General features: G+C 47.0%; 1 protein-coding gene and 1 pseudogene across 1 annotated transcript in view; one reads left to right on the top strand and one right to left on the bottom strand.

Annotated features, from left to right (window-relative positions):
- LOC124550802 (apoptosis-stimulating of p53 protein 2-like) overlaps positions 1-16,204 on the top strand; it is a 700,925-nt gene that overhangs the window by 564,100 nt on the left and 120,621 nt on the right. The gene's annotated exons all lie outside the window — the stretch shown is intronic.
- LOC124551536 lies at positions 6,367-6,484 on the bottom strand (annotated as a pseudogene).

The raw sequence follows: 16,204 nt of genomic DNA, 5'->3' as shown, positions 1-16,204 counted from the left end.
TACCGTTGCTGTCTGAGTTCACATACTGTCCTTTTTTGACTTGGAGATAGTGAAGTTGTGGACGCTAGAAAATGGATTGCCAAGTGGACCAATCGGAACATTTCCGACATATTCTTCTGTTTGATTTCAGTAGAGGGGTGACAGCAGTAGAGGCTGCCAGAATCATTTTTGTCGTGTATGGCGTAACTCTATAGGATAGAGCACGACAGGAAAATGGTATCTCGCTTTAAGGAGATTCGTTTTGACGTAGTGACTCTCCACCTTCAGGAAGACCTTCGGGGCTTGATGAAGATCGCTCGAACCCATTTATCATCAATAGTCCGCGTTATTGTACTGGAGAATTAGCATATGTTTAGAACTGTGGTCGTTCCACCATCGTGCGACATTTACAAGCAGTGGATAACGTTAAAAAATTGGGTGTACGGGTACCCCGTGCTCTAAGCAAAAATCACAAAAATCTACGGGTGACCATACGTGCATCTTTGCTTGCTAGTGAGCAACACCGACCATTCCTGTCTTGCATCGTTACTGGCGATGAGAAATGATGTCTTCATGTTAACATAAGGAAAAGAAAGGAATGGTTGAGCCCAAACAAAGCATCAATACCCGGCACAATGACCTGCGCGCATCCACAGAAGATAATTTCATCTGACGGAACAGCGTCGGTATACGAATTGCTTGCGCGATCTGGAACCATTACTGCTGTCATTTACTGTCAATAAGTGAGACGTCTAGCAGACCCAATTCTAGAACAACGAACAGAAAGACCGCGTTAAGTGTCCCACGATAACGCATGCCTGCATTCCGCTAGACGGACAAAAAGCTATAGGGAAGTTGGGTTGGGAAGTCATTTCGCACCCATCATATTCACCTAATCTTGTGCTTCCAGATTAACTCCCTTTCCGGTCTCTATCGAACAACCTTATTTTCCAGATTAAATGCGCTCCGAACATGGCTTGACGAGTTGTTCTTTTTCTCAAAACCACGTGATTTCTACACTCGTGGAGTCGAGAAGTTACCCCAGCGTTGGCAGACTTGTAAATAGCGAAGAACATATTATTAGTAATCTGAAGCGTCTGTCATGTGTATCTGTTGTGTATATCAAAGTTATGGGGAGAACCGTTACGAACTTATGCGTCAACCCAGCACTACCTCCTTCGTTTACTAACGTTGTCCCATTGCTTTCCATTTTCCGTAATTCGGTACGGTAACTCCGCATTACTTATCGTATCTGCCCACCGAATCTTCTGCGTTCTTCTGTCGCACATTTCACAGGGGTCTATGCTCCTCTTGTCCATGTTTCACATCCGAACAACATGACTGAGCCGTGGTGCGGCTCGATTCGATTGTGGCGGCGATCAAAGATACTTGTTCCCATCGCTGCATGTATGTTTTCCCCGGCCGGCGAGAGGGGGCCAAGGGGCGTGGCAGCGAGTATTTAGCTCTGCTATCGACGGCAGCGGATAGCTCGTACCGTCACTCCTTCATGTGGGGCGAACTGTCGACTGTGGGACTGGCTGCAAGTTTTCGGCCTAAGCCGCTGTTGTGGAGTACGCTACGCAACTATGCGTGCAAGGGTGCTGCCAACTGAGGGTTTTGAACTATTACACGAGGAATGGCGGCATGGTTAATTGAAACTGGTGAGAATTTGGTCGTTAGAAAACTTTTATCAGACCCCTGAATGAGTGACGCTAAATTTGCGGTATCCCGTAAATGGATGAAGAACTGCAATCATTACACGTGTTCGGTGCTATACTGTGATGTGACAAAAAGTGTTGGGATACCTCCTAATATCGTGTCGGACCTCCTTTTGCCCGGTGTAGTGCGTGCTGCAACTCGACGTAGCAAAATCTCAAGAACTCGTTGGAGTACTGAGCCATGCTGCCTCTGTAGCCGTCCATAACTGCAAAAGTGTTGCCGGTGCATCAACCGAGCTCTCCATTATGTCCCATAAATGTTCGACGAGATTTATGCCGGGCGAGCTGCGTGGTCAAATCATTCACTCGAATTGTCCAGAATGTTCTTCAAACCAGTTGCAAACAACTGTGGCCCGGTGACACAAAGCATTGTCCTCCATAAAAATTCCATTGTTGTTTGGGAACATGAAGTCCACGAACTGTTACAAATGGTCTCCAGGTAGCCAAACATAACCATTTCCAGTCAGTGGTCGGTTCAATTGAACCAGAGGACCCAGTGCGCGCCATGTAGACACGGTCCATACCATTATGGAGCCGACACCAGCTTGCGCAGTACCTTGTTGACAACTTGGACCCACGGTTTTGTGGGGTCTGCGCCACTCTTTAAGCCTACCATCAGCTCTTACCGACTGAAACTGGCACGTATCTGACAAGGCCACGGATTTACAGTCGCCTGTGGTCCATCCAAAACGTCCACGAGCACAGGAGAGGCGCTGTTGGAGACGTTGTACTGTTAAAAAAAGGCACTCGCCTCGGTTTCCTGTTACCATAGTCCATTAACGCCAAATTTTGCCGCGCTGTCTAACGGATACGTTCGTCGCATGTCCCACATTGATTTCAGAGGTTATTTGACACAGTGTTGCTTGTCTGTTACACTGACATCTACGCAAACGCCGTTGCTCTCGGTCGTTAGTGAAGGCCGGAGGCCACTGCGTTGTCCGTGGTGAGAGGTAATGACTGAAATTTGGTATTCGCGGCAAACTCTTGACACTGTGGATCTCGCGTTATTGAATTTCGTAACGATTTTCCGAAATGGAACGTCCCATGCCTCTAGCTCCAATTACCATTTGGCGTTCAGAGTCTGTTAATTGACGTCGAGCGGCCGTAATCACACTCTGCCAGTGTAGTGCTCTTTTATACCTTGTGTACGCGGTATTACTGCCATTTGTATATGTGCATATTACTATTCAATGACTTTTGTCACCTTAGTGTAATTACTGTTAATGAAAGATTGCCCTAACGCAAGGTTTAAAATTGTGCCAAATTTTCTTTGTAAAAATAAAAAGAAAGTGTTACAGATGAAGAGAAAATTGATTTGGGTAATCAGTCCTTCCCATTTCCAGCGCCATGCCTTTGCTATCCCTCCCCTTTCAACGACATCTGTAGCAATACGAGTCACAGGATGGCGGTGGCCACAATGTTTCTGATTAGTGTTTTTGGGTTTGGTCTCCAATATTGCTTACGACAGCCAGACCAGTTAAAGTCATTACTTTACAACTCGGCAATCTTAAGATGTTCAACGAACGAAAGCGGTCGTAACACAATAAATGTGTAATAATACAGATGCAGTGGTTCTTAATTGTCATTAACACTGTCAGCTGTGGTGTTCAACATGATCAAGATTATTTTTTAGTAGCTGTCAGAAGTCTGAATAACCACGTTTTGCAGTGAGGACGTGCAAGAAGAGGACCAGTGAGGTTCCGGAAGGTACTGATAGGAATATGGACCCATACAAACCGTGGTATCGTGGCCAGCTGCGGTAAGTTTCCCGGCTGAGAATCGTGGGACAAATAGCCTAGTCGAGGTAGTCCGACATATTCTCGATTGGGTTAAAATCCGAGAAGTTTGGTAGCCAGGGGAGTATGGTAAACTCATCCTGGTGCTCTTCAAGCCACATACATACACTGCGAGCTGTGTGACAAGTTGGATTATCATGCTGGTAAATGGCACGAAGGTGAGGAAAAACAAACTGCGTATAGGTGTAGACATGGTCCCCAAGCAAGGACTCATACTTGTGTTGATCCACTGTCCCTTCCAGAATTACAAGATGACCCATGGAATGCCACGAAAACATTCCTCATACCATAATGCTCTGTCTGACCTGGACCCTTGGAACGACAGTTGCAAGTTGTTTTGCTTACAGACGTTTCACGCCGTACACGCCAACGGCAGTCTTACCTTTGGAGTATAAACCGCAGCCCATCTGAAACGGCAACCTGTCGCAACTTAGTGGACGCCCAGTTGTGGTATCGGCATGTAAGTTTCAGCTTTGGTCGCCGATGAGCAGCAGTAAGCGCGGGTGCGTGAAAGAGGCGCCTGCTATGGAGGCGCATACGCACTGAACAGTTGTGGAGGATTCATTGTCGGTTTGCCCTCGGTTCTTCTGGATGGCCAGTTTCTCAACAGTTGCACATTTATTTACCGTGCACGTCTCCTCAGCTGGCGTAAGCTGTCGCCAGCACACCAGTCGGCAAATACGTCGCAAGAAGATCGATAATAGGCGCTGAATGAAGCGCGCCTTTCAGAAGAGAGGCCAAAGACAGACTCGCAAGCAGCGGGCCGCCAACGCACTCTCGACCGCCAGTATTTAGATCGCCGGCGCGGACCGCAGGGCCCAGTCAGCCCACTCGCAGACAGAGTGAGTCGCAGTCAATTCAGTTGCTGTTCTAGTTGGCGTTTGTCAGTTCAAGTCACCAGCTACGAGAGTGTGTTGTTTATCGTGGACTTGTGTCTTTGATCAGCAATGAGGCTAACGTGGACTATTATGGTAAAGTTTGTACCACAACAACTTGCTTAAAGATAAGTACTTCTTTCCAGAATGAGATTTTCACTCTGAGCGAAGTGTAGCTGATATGAAACTTCCTGGAAGATTAAAACTATGTGCCGAACCGAGACTCGAACTCGGGACCTTTGCCTTTCGCAAAAGCTCTCCTGCGAACATTGCAAAACGAGCACTCCCGGAATAAAGGGTATTGCGGAGACGTGGCTTAGCCACAGCCTGGGGCAGGTTCGCAGGAGATCTGTGAAGTTTGGAAGGTAGGAGACGAGGTACTGGCAGATGTAAAGCGGTGAGGACGGGGCGTGAGTAGTGCTTGAGCAACTCAGTTGGTAGAGCACTTTCCCACGAAGAGCAAAGATCCCGAGTTCGAGTCTCGGTCCGGCACACAGTTTTAATCTGCCAGGAAGTTTCAAGTAGCTTCTTGTTGTTATGAATAAAGAACCCTGTTAATATATGTGTGCAGTTGTAGAAAGAGGGTACCGGCCACCGAACAACATCCTCTCCCTGGCTTCCCCTGGTAGAAGACCCTCCAGGCTCAACGACGACACAAAAGTTCACTCCTGTCATCGACTGCCCTTGTGACACTAGCCTCGGCACCCGTCTCGGACATCACCATTTTTCCATGCACCGTACAGTTTATCCACGGCGGCGGTACGCGAACATTTTACAGACTTAATGTTCCGAAAGTGTATTCACCCCTGGCCCGAAAGTCAATGATGATGCCCTTTCGGACGTCAGATAAGTCGCTCCGTTTCCGCATTAAGACAATGACTGCACTGTTTTGCACGTCCTGCTGATACAACTTACAAAATCTCCACTGTCGTCTGTCAGTGGTTATTGCACGTTGACGCGTAACATAGGTTGTGGTGACATTAATGTGACTGGACCGTGTTGTTCATTATCCCTCACACGTGTATGGGCTTTAATCCATCCGAGATCTTCCTGTCAGTTGCGTCTCCATTCTTCTGTTTTTTTGTATTGTATGCCTGTGTATTTGCTGGATTGTAACGCCCTGGTGGAGCACGGTATGTGGCGGTTTTCCCTGTTTCCAGTAATTAGATAAATTCAGAGAGCGATGGAGGAACTTAGCTCCTTTAAGAGTCGCCGTAGTCATCCACGACTGGAGGGGAACACCGGTTTTGTGCTTTTCGCATACTACAGTACGCGTCTTTGCTTTTTTTCCGCTCTCGATGTGCAGAATGCGCGCCGGCGGAGTACAAAAGGAGCGACAGGGAGGGAGAAAAGTGCGGCCGGCGTAGGACAAACAGTCGAATGACGGTGACTGGCCGTAACGGGTTGGGGCCGCGCCGTGCCGCACAATAGCGTCGCGAACAACGCGCACGCGCGCATAATGGAACGCGGCGGATGCGATGCCGTGTCCCGCCACTATGAGGGCCGGCATCTCAGCGAGGAGGAGGAGGTGGCTACGCGTTCTGTACAACTTGCAGGCTCGCGATGCTCGCTGTGAATCTACTAAAACAGGACGACTTACCGTGTATGCTGCTTTATTTATTGTTTCTTGCAATTTCGACAACCACAACGTAGAAAATAACGGGGACTGTGTTTTCATACAGCTATAGAAATTGGTAGAAACTGCAATAAAATTCGCTTCAGTATGTAGAGGGTGTGCGGGAAGTAGGGATGTATATTAAAGTACTATTAAACTAAAACTAATCTCCTCCCGAACAAGCCATGAAGACCCAAATGAACCGGCCGACCGCCGTGTCATCTTCAGCCCATAGGCGTCACTGGATGCGGATATGGGGGGGGGGGGGGCATGTGGTCAGCACACCGCTCTCCCGGCCGTATGTCAATTTTCGAGACCGGAGCCGCTACTTCTCAGTCAAGTGGCTCCTCAGTTTGCCTCACAAGGGCTGGGTGCACCCCGCTTGCCAGCAGCGCTCGGCAGACCGGATGGTCACCCATCCAAGTGCTAACCCAGCCCGACAGCACTTAACTATGGTGATCTGACGGGAACCGGTGTTACCACTGCGGCAAGGCCGTTGGCATTAAAGTACTGTAGAACATACAAAATTGATTGAAAGTGTAATGTTCTTTTCACAAACACATCAAGTCTTCCATTTTTATATGAAAAATTATGTCCTCCGTATGACCACTCAATACCGCGCGGCAACGAACAATACGTTCACTGACGTCCTCGATGATGCGTTCTCGAACATCTGGTGAGATATTTACTATGAAAAACAGTCTTGATTACAATTTATTTATTATGGTGGCCGGTTTCGACCACTACTGTGGTCATCTTCGGACCAATGAGTAAGGACTTCCTTCTCGTGGTTATCTTCTGACCAATTAGTAAGGACCTCCTTCTGCTGGAGAAGGAAGTCCTTACTCATTGGTCTAAAGATGACCACAGTAGTGGTCGAAACCGGCCACCGTTATAAATAAATTGTGATCAAGACTGTTTTTCATAGTAAATATTTGTAACACTTTGATCACTGTTCACACTCTTAATGTATTCAAAAGTAATCTGATGAAATGCGATTAATAATAATTTTAATTTCATCCTTCAGTTGGTGTATTGTTTGTGGTTTATTCACGTACACCTTTGTTTTCATAATTCCGCACAAAAGAAAGTCACAAGGCATAAGATCCTATTATCTGGCAGGCCAGTCCTGGTTGCTACGCTAAACCATAATTTTTTTAGTAAACTTTTCATTCAGCAGAGAAATCGCTTGACGGGCTGTGTGACATGTCGCACCAACGGTCGCCGTTCACAGTATCGGCAGCTCTCTCATCATTTTCAAAACAAGTACGGACCGATCACTCCTCCTCCCCAGAACCCACACCACACAGTCGTGCTTTGTGGGTGCATGTCATCTTCCACAGTCACTCGTGGATTTTCGTTACCCCACGTTCTGCAGTTCTGCTCATTCAGATGCGCCTCATCTGAGAAAATTATTTATTTTATGAAGTTCTCGTTCTCTGCTTGTCGAGCCAAGAGCCATCTCTTTCCACGGTCTGCAGGCTTCAACTCTTGTGTAAGTTGAATCTCGTACGCATGCATTTTCACATCTTTTGAAAGGATTTCGTGCATTGAACTTGGTGATAAATTCAGTTGTCGAGGTCGTCTGCGAATCGATTTTGTGGGGCTTACGGTCACATTGTCACGCAAGACAGCAATGTTTTCTTATGTTCCAACCGAACGCGGTCGTTCTGTTTTCTTAACGTTTGCAACAGAACCCGTGGTCTAAAACTTCCGAACTGATGATTCCGTTGGAGCAGCATTACGTCTGAGTGTCAGACGCAATTCCCGAACGCATGTTGTGAGACTTTCACTGTTTTTGTAATAATTGTTTATCACTTGGATATGTTGCTCTGTTGTCATTTGACGAAAATAAACATCAGTCAGCAGTGCTCACCACATAAAAGCTACCAGGCTACTAATGCTAAGGATCACAGATAAAAGGAATGAAAAACCCACGGCTGCTATCCGTCATATGACAAAATGGCGTTAGATTCAAATTCGTACTTACTTCCCGGACACCCGTTAGGAGCCCGCCAGATGCTGCGTCCTAACTGAGTGTAGGATAGACAAGCGGAGCTGCAATGGTGGAGTCCTGTGAAGGGCCGGATCGCTAATGAGACATCGTCCATATAAGTTCGCAGGCTTCCAGGGCCTGTGTCATTTTGGATAGAACAGTTGTGGATATTTGGTTCAAATGGTTCAAATGGCTCTGAGCACTATGGGACTTAACTGCTGTGGTCATCAGTCCCCTAGAACTTAGAACTACTTAAACCTAACTAACCTAAGGACATCACACACATCCATGCCCGAGGCACGATTCGAACTGCGGCCGTAGCGGTCACGCGGTTCCAGACTGTAGCGCCCAGAACCGCACGGCCACTCCGGCCGGCTGGATATTGGGCTGCGTCATTATAACTACTACAGTGAAATGACAAAGAAGGCACGCGTATTCAAATACGAAGACATGTAAACAGGCAGAATGCGGCGCTGCGATCTGCAACGCCTAAATAAGACAACAAGTGTCTGGCGCAGTTGTTGCTACAAAAGCAGGTTATCAAGATTAAAGTGAGTCTCAACGTGGTGTTATAGTCTGCGCACGAGCGATGTGACACCACAGCACCTCCGAGATAGCGATGAAGTGGGGATTTTCCCGTACGACCATTTCACGAGTGTACCTTGAATATCAGGAATCCGGCGAAACATCAACTCTCTGACATCGCTGCGCCAAGAAAGGATCCAGCAAGAACGTGACCAACGACGACTGAAGAGAATCGTTCAACGTGACAGGAATGTAACTCTTCCACATATTGCTGCAGATCTCAATGCTGGACCATCAACTGTCAGCGTGCGAACCATTCAACGGAACATCATCGATATGAGCTTTCGAAGCCGAAGACCCACTCGTGTAACCTTGATGACTGCACGATACAAAGCTTTACGCCTCGCCTCGGTCGTCAGCTCCGACACTGGGCTGTTGATGACTGGAAACGTGTTGCCTGGTCGGACGAGTCTCGTTTCAAATTGTATCGAGCGGAAGGACGTGTATGGATATGGAGACAACCTCATGAATCCATGGATCCTGCAAGTCAGCAGGGGACTATTCAAGCTGGTGGAGGCTCTGTAATGATGTGGGGCGTGTGCAGTTGGAGTGATATGGGACCCCTGATACGTCTATATATGACTGTGAGACAGGTGACACGTACGTACGCATCCTGTCTGATCACCTGCATCTATTCAAGTCCATTGCACATTCCAACAGGATAATGCGACACCTCACACATCCAGTATTGTTACAGAGTGTCTCCAGGAACACTCTTTTGAGTTTAAATCACCCAACTCCCCAGACATGAACATTATTGAGCATGTCTGGGGTGCCTTGCAACGTGCTGTTCAGAAGAGATCTTCACACTCTCGTACTGCTACGGATTTATGAAGAGCCCTGCATGGTTCATGTTGCAATTCCCTCCAGCACTACCTCAGTCATTAGTCGAGCGCTTGCACGTCAGTTTGTGGCACTTCTTCGTGCTTGCGGGAGCCCTACACGATATTAGGCAGGTGTACCAGTTTCTTTGGCTCTTGAGTGTATAAGAACTGAACTGCCCCTCCCCGCCCCCCTTTAAGAGGACTGCAGCAAGTCGGTCGAAACGTCGGCGTGACGTGGCCAAATACCAAAGACACCAAGCAATTAACGGACATTTATTTCCGAGAGTTTTGCAATGACCCTGTCCCCTTCCTAGTGCGACCTAGCAGCGGCCCGCATTGCACGAGGGCATTGTGTGAGGTCAGGTCAGTGCCGCGGTCCTTTTGTAGGAGGGTCGCTACAGCCCGGCGTGGCTGTGGACTTCTGTCAGAGACTCGGCACTCTCGTTCAGTGCTGCTGCACTTAGACTCGGCACAGAAATGTGAATGCCCTTGTTGACAGTTGCCTAGATGGCGTGTACTTGAAAGACCGAAGATCGAAGTGAAGGACAGCCCGAGATGCGGACCCAGGATACAGACGGCGAGGCTGTAATTTTACTGCCCAGGAGTGGCGGCAAAGGCACTCCGCAGTTGAACAGCTCGCAGATGGGCAGATCGGTTCCGCATTCTCAGGAGATTGTTCCAGGTCTCAACCTCAGTCTCGTGACAGGAACGCAGCTCGCAAAGTTCCCTTCACACTCAGAAGACTGCAGATTGGTAGCAGTGTACTCCAATTGGCAGTGGCTGTAGACACTTCGTTGCGTTCACCAGGACATCCTGCAACTGGTACAGCTGACCATCGGTATCAGGGATGCAGATGGAGTGGCCAGATTCTGAGATTGAGTGGAAGGAAGCCGAGGGTTTTATAGCAGTAGCGGACGTGTTTCCCCGCCTGTACTGGTGACCATATGAGCTTATCATCGCTCTCAGCCTTATCTTCAAAGCTCCAGAGCGTTCCTTTACCCCAGGTTTGCAGCCTGAAAGCCGTTCTCGTGTCACCTGTACGTGAAGTCACTACAATAGCCCCGTTTCAGAACAGTGTTGTGTCTGTACTGCAGTTTTGTCCAAGTTCTGAAGCAGGTGCTACTGATGTTCCCTCTCGCACGCTATGAGGCAGTAAGCTCCCTGTCTGTTTGTACTACTGTTCTTCCGAGTGTTTACAACGGTTACGCCACCGCTGTGTTTTCCATGATTTCCCTAAATCGTTTCAGGCAAATGCCGGGATGGTTCCTTTGAAAGGGCACGGCCGATTTCCTTCCCAATCCTTCCCTAACCCGAGCTTGCGCTCCGTCTTTAATGACCTCGTTGTCGACGGGACGTTAAACACTACCTACCTACCTACCTACCACCGCTGTGTACTCGGCGGACGTGGTTCACTTGCCGATGTCCTAGCGGCTCCTAACAAAATTTTATTCCTGCACTTAATTGCTATTCACCTGTGTGACAAATGTTTGTAATTTTAGTTTAAGCATTTTCATCTATTGTTAGAATTAAATACAAAGGAGAATAAAATTATAAAATATTAAATAAAGAGGAAAAACACCCAAAACTTTAAGCAATGCTGGTACATTTGTTGATCATTTACGCTACCATCGCAGCAGGTGGCCTACTGACAGTTCCTAATCTTAACCCCTGTGACACATCAAGGCTAAGGAGGATATGAAAAGTGGAAAGTCAAAAGATTCAAAGTACCAAATATCACATTTGTCGTGAGAATAAAAAAAAATTATCTCTCTTTTTACGTAACTGATTTGTATCCAAAACATTGATAAGGTTTTCTCGTACCACAGCATTATGTTGCTCACCACAGTAAACCTTCCGAATTTCCAGTATTACATTATTGCACCCCTAGGAAAACACGTGTGAATTACACTTAAAAATCCGCTGATGAAAGTAGAACTTCGTTCAGTTATTTTATTACAGATTTTAATTTTTTTTCCTTTGATATTGCACTCAAAACAGGCAGTTGTTGATTCTTGTAAATTATGGATGGTTAGAAGTAACGAAGGCAAATGTCAATAATACAGTTCAAAGAAACAGAGGAATGCATGTTGTAGTCGATGAACGTGTTTGTGGTGTTTGGCAAGATCGTTTAGGGTTAACGACCATTGTTTTAATGTCATGGAATAAGCGTTGTCTTACAGGGCTACGTATCCAAAAGTTGTAAACGTACAGGTTGTGTAAATGCTATGGCACATGACGCCGCAAACGTCAGTGTCCGAAGCTTATACTTGCACATGTTCTCTGTGTTCTTTAGCATGACTTTCATGTAAGTGTTGTTTTCTTTACAGGTACGCCCGCTTGTTACCTTTTGAACAAAGGGATTCGACGTGTATTGAGTGAGTAAAAAGAAAGAAGTTTATATATATGAAGCAGTGGAAAGCTGCTGGGCCAAATAAATGATTCCACGAGCATACTAGTAACGGAATCTACGAGGGCTACTCGGAAAGTAAGGAACGATCTGTCGCGAAACGGAAACCACAGTGAAAATCCGATGAAGCTTTGCACAGATGTGTTGGGCAGCGTCTCTAGTATGCCGTAGATAGCGCCACGCCGCTAATTTCAGTCCGGAGCACACAGTCAGCTCGTAAATATGCCTAGAAAATCGTCTCTCCCGCCAGGTATGGGTGCCTGCCGCAAGATTTCGCCTGATTTCGTGCAACCCCACATAACTTAACTGTGGCGCATTTCCTTCTTCATGACAGTTCTCGGTCGCACACTATAGGGGCAATGAGAACACCCTTGCAGCGTTTTCGATGGTAATTGTTTCGTCACCCACCATACAGCCCGGACTTGGCTGCCTTTGATTTTCCTCTCTATTCAGATGAATGACTAGCTATGAAGACAACGTTTTGGCATAGACAGCAAGCTGTGGCTAGGGTGTTGGAATGTTGGTACAACACTTCAATAGATATCTTAAATGGGAGAGTTGAATACGTAGAGAAGTAGCTGGAAGGCGCAACCAACTGAAAAAAAACACATAGTTTTGACTGTCAGTTTGGTTTCCATTCCGCGACCGATCGTTTCTTACTTCCGAATCGTCCTCGTGCTATGGCTAATGGCAGTAAGGGTCTCTGATCAATACGACAGAATGGCTCCCAGATATCGGTGTATTGCGAGTACACTACGAAATTCAAAGTACATTGTTGATCTGAAGTGTTTTACAGAAACCAGAGAAATTTACATCGGATAGACAGACAGCGATTACAAAAAAGCTGCGATCTCTCAGCATCTTCACTCCAAGAAATTAGCAAAACTAAGTTTTTGAGGCAATGTTATGTGCAATTTTTTTTTTTTTTTTTTTTTTTGCTTGTGCTGCACCTCCGCATTTTAGTCTTCTGTGATCCTGTTCAGGAAATACTCTCTGTCCTTTATTTATTATTATTTTTTAAATTTTTTGTGTTCTTCAGTCCAAAGACTGTTTTGATGTACCTCTCCATGCCGGTGTATTGTGCGCAAGCGTCTTCATCTCTGCAGCTACTGCAATCAACATGCATATGAGCCTGCTGACTGCAGCCGAACCTCGGCGATTTTTAGCAGCGACAGTTCCTTTAGTTACGTAATTACGTACTCCTGCTGGGTCACGATGTTTCCCATCGATCGGTCCCGCCTGTAGGTCACGTTGTGCTGCTTACTTCTTTTCTCCGTGATTCGATTCAGCAACTCCCATTAGTAATCCGCTCTCACCATCTGATCCTCAGTGTTCTTCTGTTCACCACCTGTCTTCATGTTTGAGCTGTTATCGTTCCTTTACACTTCTGTGCAAGACTATATTCTAGACAGATATCCTGAAACTAATTATGTTTTTAAGCTTGTTAACTGGAAACTCTGTGGGACACAACCTCTCGCTAACAGTGTGAAAGCGAGTACTTTTAAATTCCGATTACAGTGTCGCTCATGCATGTCGATCTGGCATCGCCTCTGTTATCTTTTAAACGCGGACATTAGTTTTAATATGTGTGACATCGACTAATCTAGACTGCGTCTGACTATCTGTAAATGAGATTGAATATGAAGGATGGTTATTAGTAACACTCAGACTGACTTTCTCATGAAACAGCTTTCATACTGGCTAACTGTTGCGTGACGAATATGTGTCCTATTAGAAAAAACGCATCGACTGAATTTTCCGGTTGCTTATAATTAAATTTTCCCTATTTAACACTAACTGATTACCGTACGAGTAACAAACTAGGTAGCATTAATGTCAAGGACATGGGGAAGAGAAATATGCACAGTCAATTCAGTTGAAACAGTTTTAATACGCTGCTAAGATACATCATACCATTACTGCTGCAAAAGGGGCTGAGTATTGCACCCATCAGTGTCCAGAAGAGGCTGAAAGCGATGGTTTGCATTCTGCACAGCAGAACGAAGCATGTCCGTAGGTAGACTGGCTGCCTCTGTTGATGTGCTGCTCTTCCGATCGGCACATGTGTGAGTGTTCCCATGGTAGACCCTGTCCTTCAGGTGAACCTACAATGAGAAATCACAGGGATGAGTGAGATCAGCTGATCGTGCCGGCCCAGCATTTGGAAACGATCAGCTGATAATTCGATCGTTTCCAAATGTGTTTTCGGAGAAGCAGGTGAACTTCACGAGCGCTGTGCGGTGGGGCCGCATCTTGCACGAACACTGTTGAGTTCAATGCGTCTCTCCCGTGCGTGTGACATGCTGGCAAAGCATATCGCAGTCACACTGTATGTCTTTGGTCCTTGAGCGCCAACCTGTTCAAAAAAGAATGGGCCAGTGATCAACATAGCTATGAAAGCACTCCATACGGTGACACGTTCACCGTACAGAGTAACTCCATGCACAGTGAATGGCGGTGAAGATCTCCACACTCGGAAACTGTGTGTGTTCGCCTCACCCGTCAGAGAAAAATGAGCTTCGGCCGTACATAGGATGGTCCAGGCCCAGTCTTCCTCAACTTTAATCCTGGCAAGAAAGTGGAAAGCGAAAAAGCCGGCGGCTGTGGCCGAGCGGTTTTAGGCGCCCCAGTCCGGAACCGCGCGACTGCTCCGGTCGCAGGTTCGAATCAATCCTGCCTCGGGCATGGTTGTTTGTGATGTCATTAGGTTAGTTAGATTTAAGTAGTACTAAGTTCTAGGGAACTGATGACCTCAGATGTTAAGTCCCATAGTGCTCAGAGCCTTTTGGATCATTTTGGAAAGCGAAGACAACACGTAGTAGTGCGTCGTGTGGTGCAAGCTGCTGTATTGGAACAGATCTTGTGCGGATACCACATGAGAATGGTTCGAAGCACCTTCCGTGCGGTGGACCACGGGATTTCCAACTGTCGTGACGCAGCACACGCACTGCCTGGCGATCGGGAGTTGCGTGCAGCGCTGTCTGCCATGGTAGTAGTGATTTCATGAACCACAGGTGTGGTGCAACCGGTCGTCGGCCTCTTCCCGGAGCGACACCCACTTCTCCAGTTAATTCCAACTTCTTCGTCGTGCTCCGCACAGCAGGTAGAGAAAGAGAACTCTTTCGTAATCAATTCAGATGGCGATATTGTCGAAGTGCAGCTTTACTGTTGTTTTGATAACAGAGCTTCACCAATAATGCCCTACTCCTTTTGCCCAAGCTCACGTTTACACGTCAACAAGTGCACTGCGAGTGGTCAGGTGTGTGAGACTATGAATCACGATGACTGATCACGGCATCTGGTGGCCACAGTTGGAATTGGACGCATGGAAATCAAGCACCCCATACTGTGGACATTAATGCTACCAAGTTTGGTACTCGTACGGTAATTAGTTTCCGTGTTATAAGGTGTTAAGTACAGAAAGTTTAATTATGTGTAAGCACTCGGTCTATGAAATTTTGTAAATGAGAACTGCTTCTAATTTTCTCTCAAAAGGTGCATTTAGCGGAGGAGTATTCGACCTTCTTTATATATCGCTCACCGGTTGCATTGTAAAGTAGGGAAGTAACGTTACTTCATAAAATTTGTAAAGCACAGCTATAGTAAGTTTATTCATGAAATAATACACTCCTGGAAATTGAAATAAGAACACCGTGAATTCATTGTCCCAGGAAGGGGAAACTTTATTGACACATTCCTGGGGTCAGATACATCACATGATCACAATGACAGAACCACAGGCACATAGACACAGACAACAGAGCATGCACAATGTCGGCACTAGTACAGTGTATATCCACCTTTCGCAGCAATGCAGGCTGCTATTCTCCCATGGAGACGATCGTAGAGATGCTGGATGTAGTCCTGTGGAACGGCTTGCCATGCCATTTCCACCTGGCGCCTCAGTTGGACCAGCGTTCGTGCTGGACGTGTTGAACGCGTGAGACGACGCTTCATCCAGTCCCAAACATGCTCAATGGGGGACAGATCCGGAGATCTTGCTGGCCAGGGTAGTTGACTTACACCTTCTAGAGCACGTTGGGTGGCACGGGATACATGCGGACGTGCATTGTCCTGTTGGAACAGCAAGTTCCCTTGCCGGTCTAGGAATGGTAGAACGATGGGTTCGATGACGGTGTGGATGTACCGTGCACTATTCAGTGTCCCCTCGACGATCACCAGTGGTGTACGGCCAGTGTAGGAGATCGCTCCGCACACCATGATGCCGGGTGTTGGCCCTGTGTGCCTCGGTCGTATGCAGTCCTGATTGTGGCGCTCACCTGCACGGTGCCAAACACGCATACGACCATCATTGGCACCAAGGCAGAAGCGACTCTCATCGCTGAAGACGACACGTCTCCATTCGTCCCTCCATTCACGCCTGTCGCGACACCACTGGAGGCGGGCTG

This window comes from Schistocerca americana, chromosome 9 (assembly GCF_021461395.2).
Source record: "Schistocerca americana isolate TAMUIC-IGC-003095 chromosome 9, iqSchAmer2.1, whole genome shotgun sequence".
Classification (NCBI taxonomy): Eukaryota; Metazoa; Arthropoda; class Insecta; order Orthoptera; family Acrididae; genus Schistocerca; species Schistocerca americana.
The sequence above is the reverse complement of the archived record's forward strand: the minus strand, read 5'-3'. Positions and strand labels throughout refer to the sequence as shown.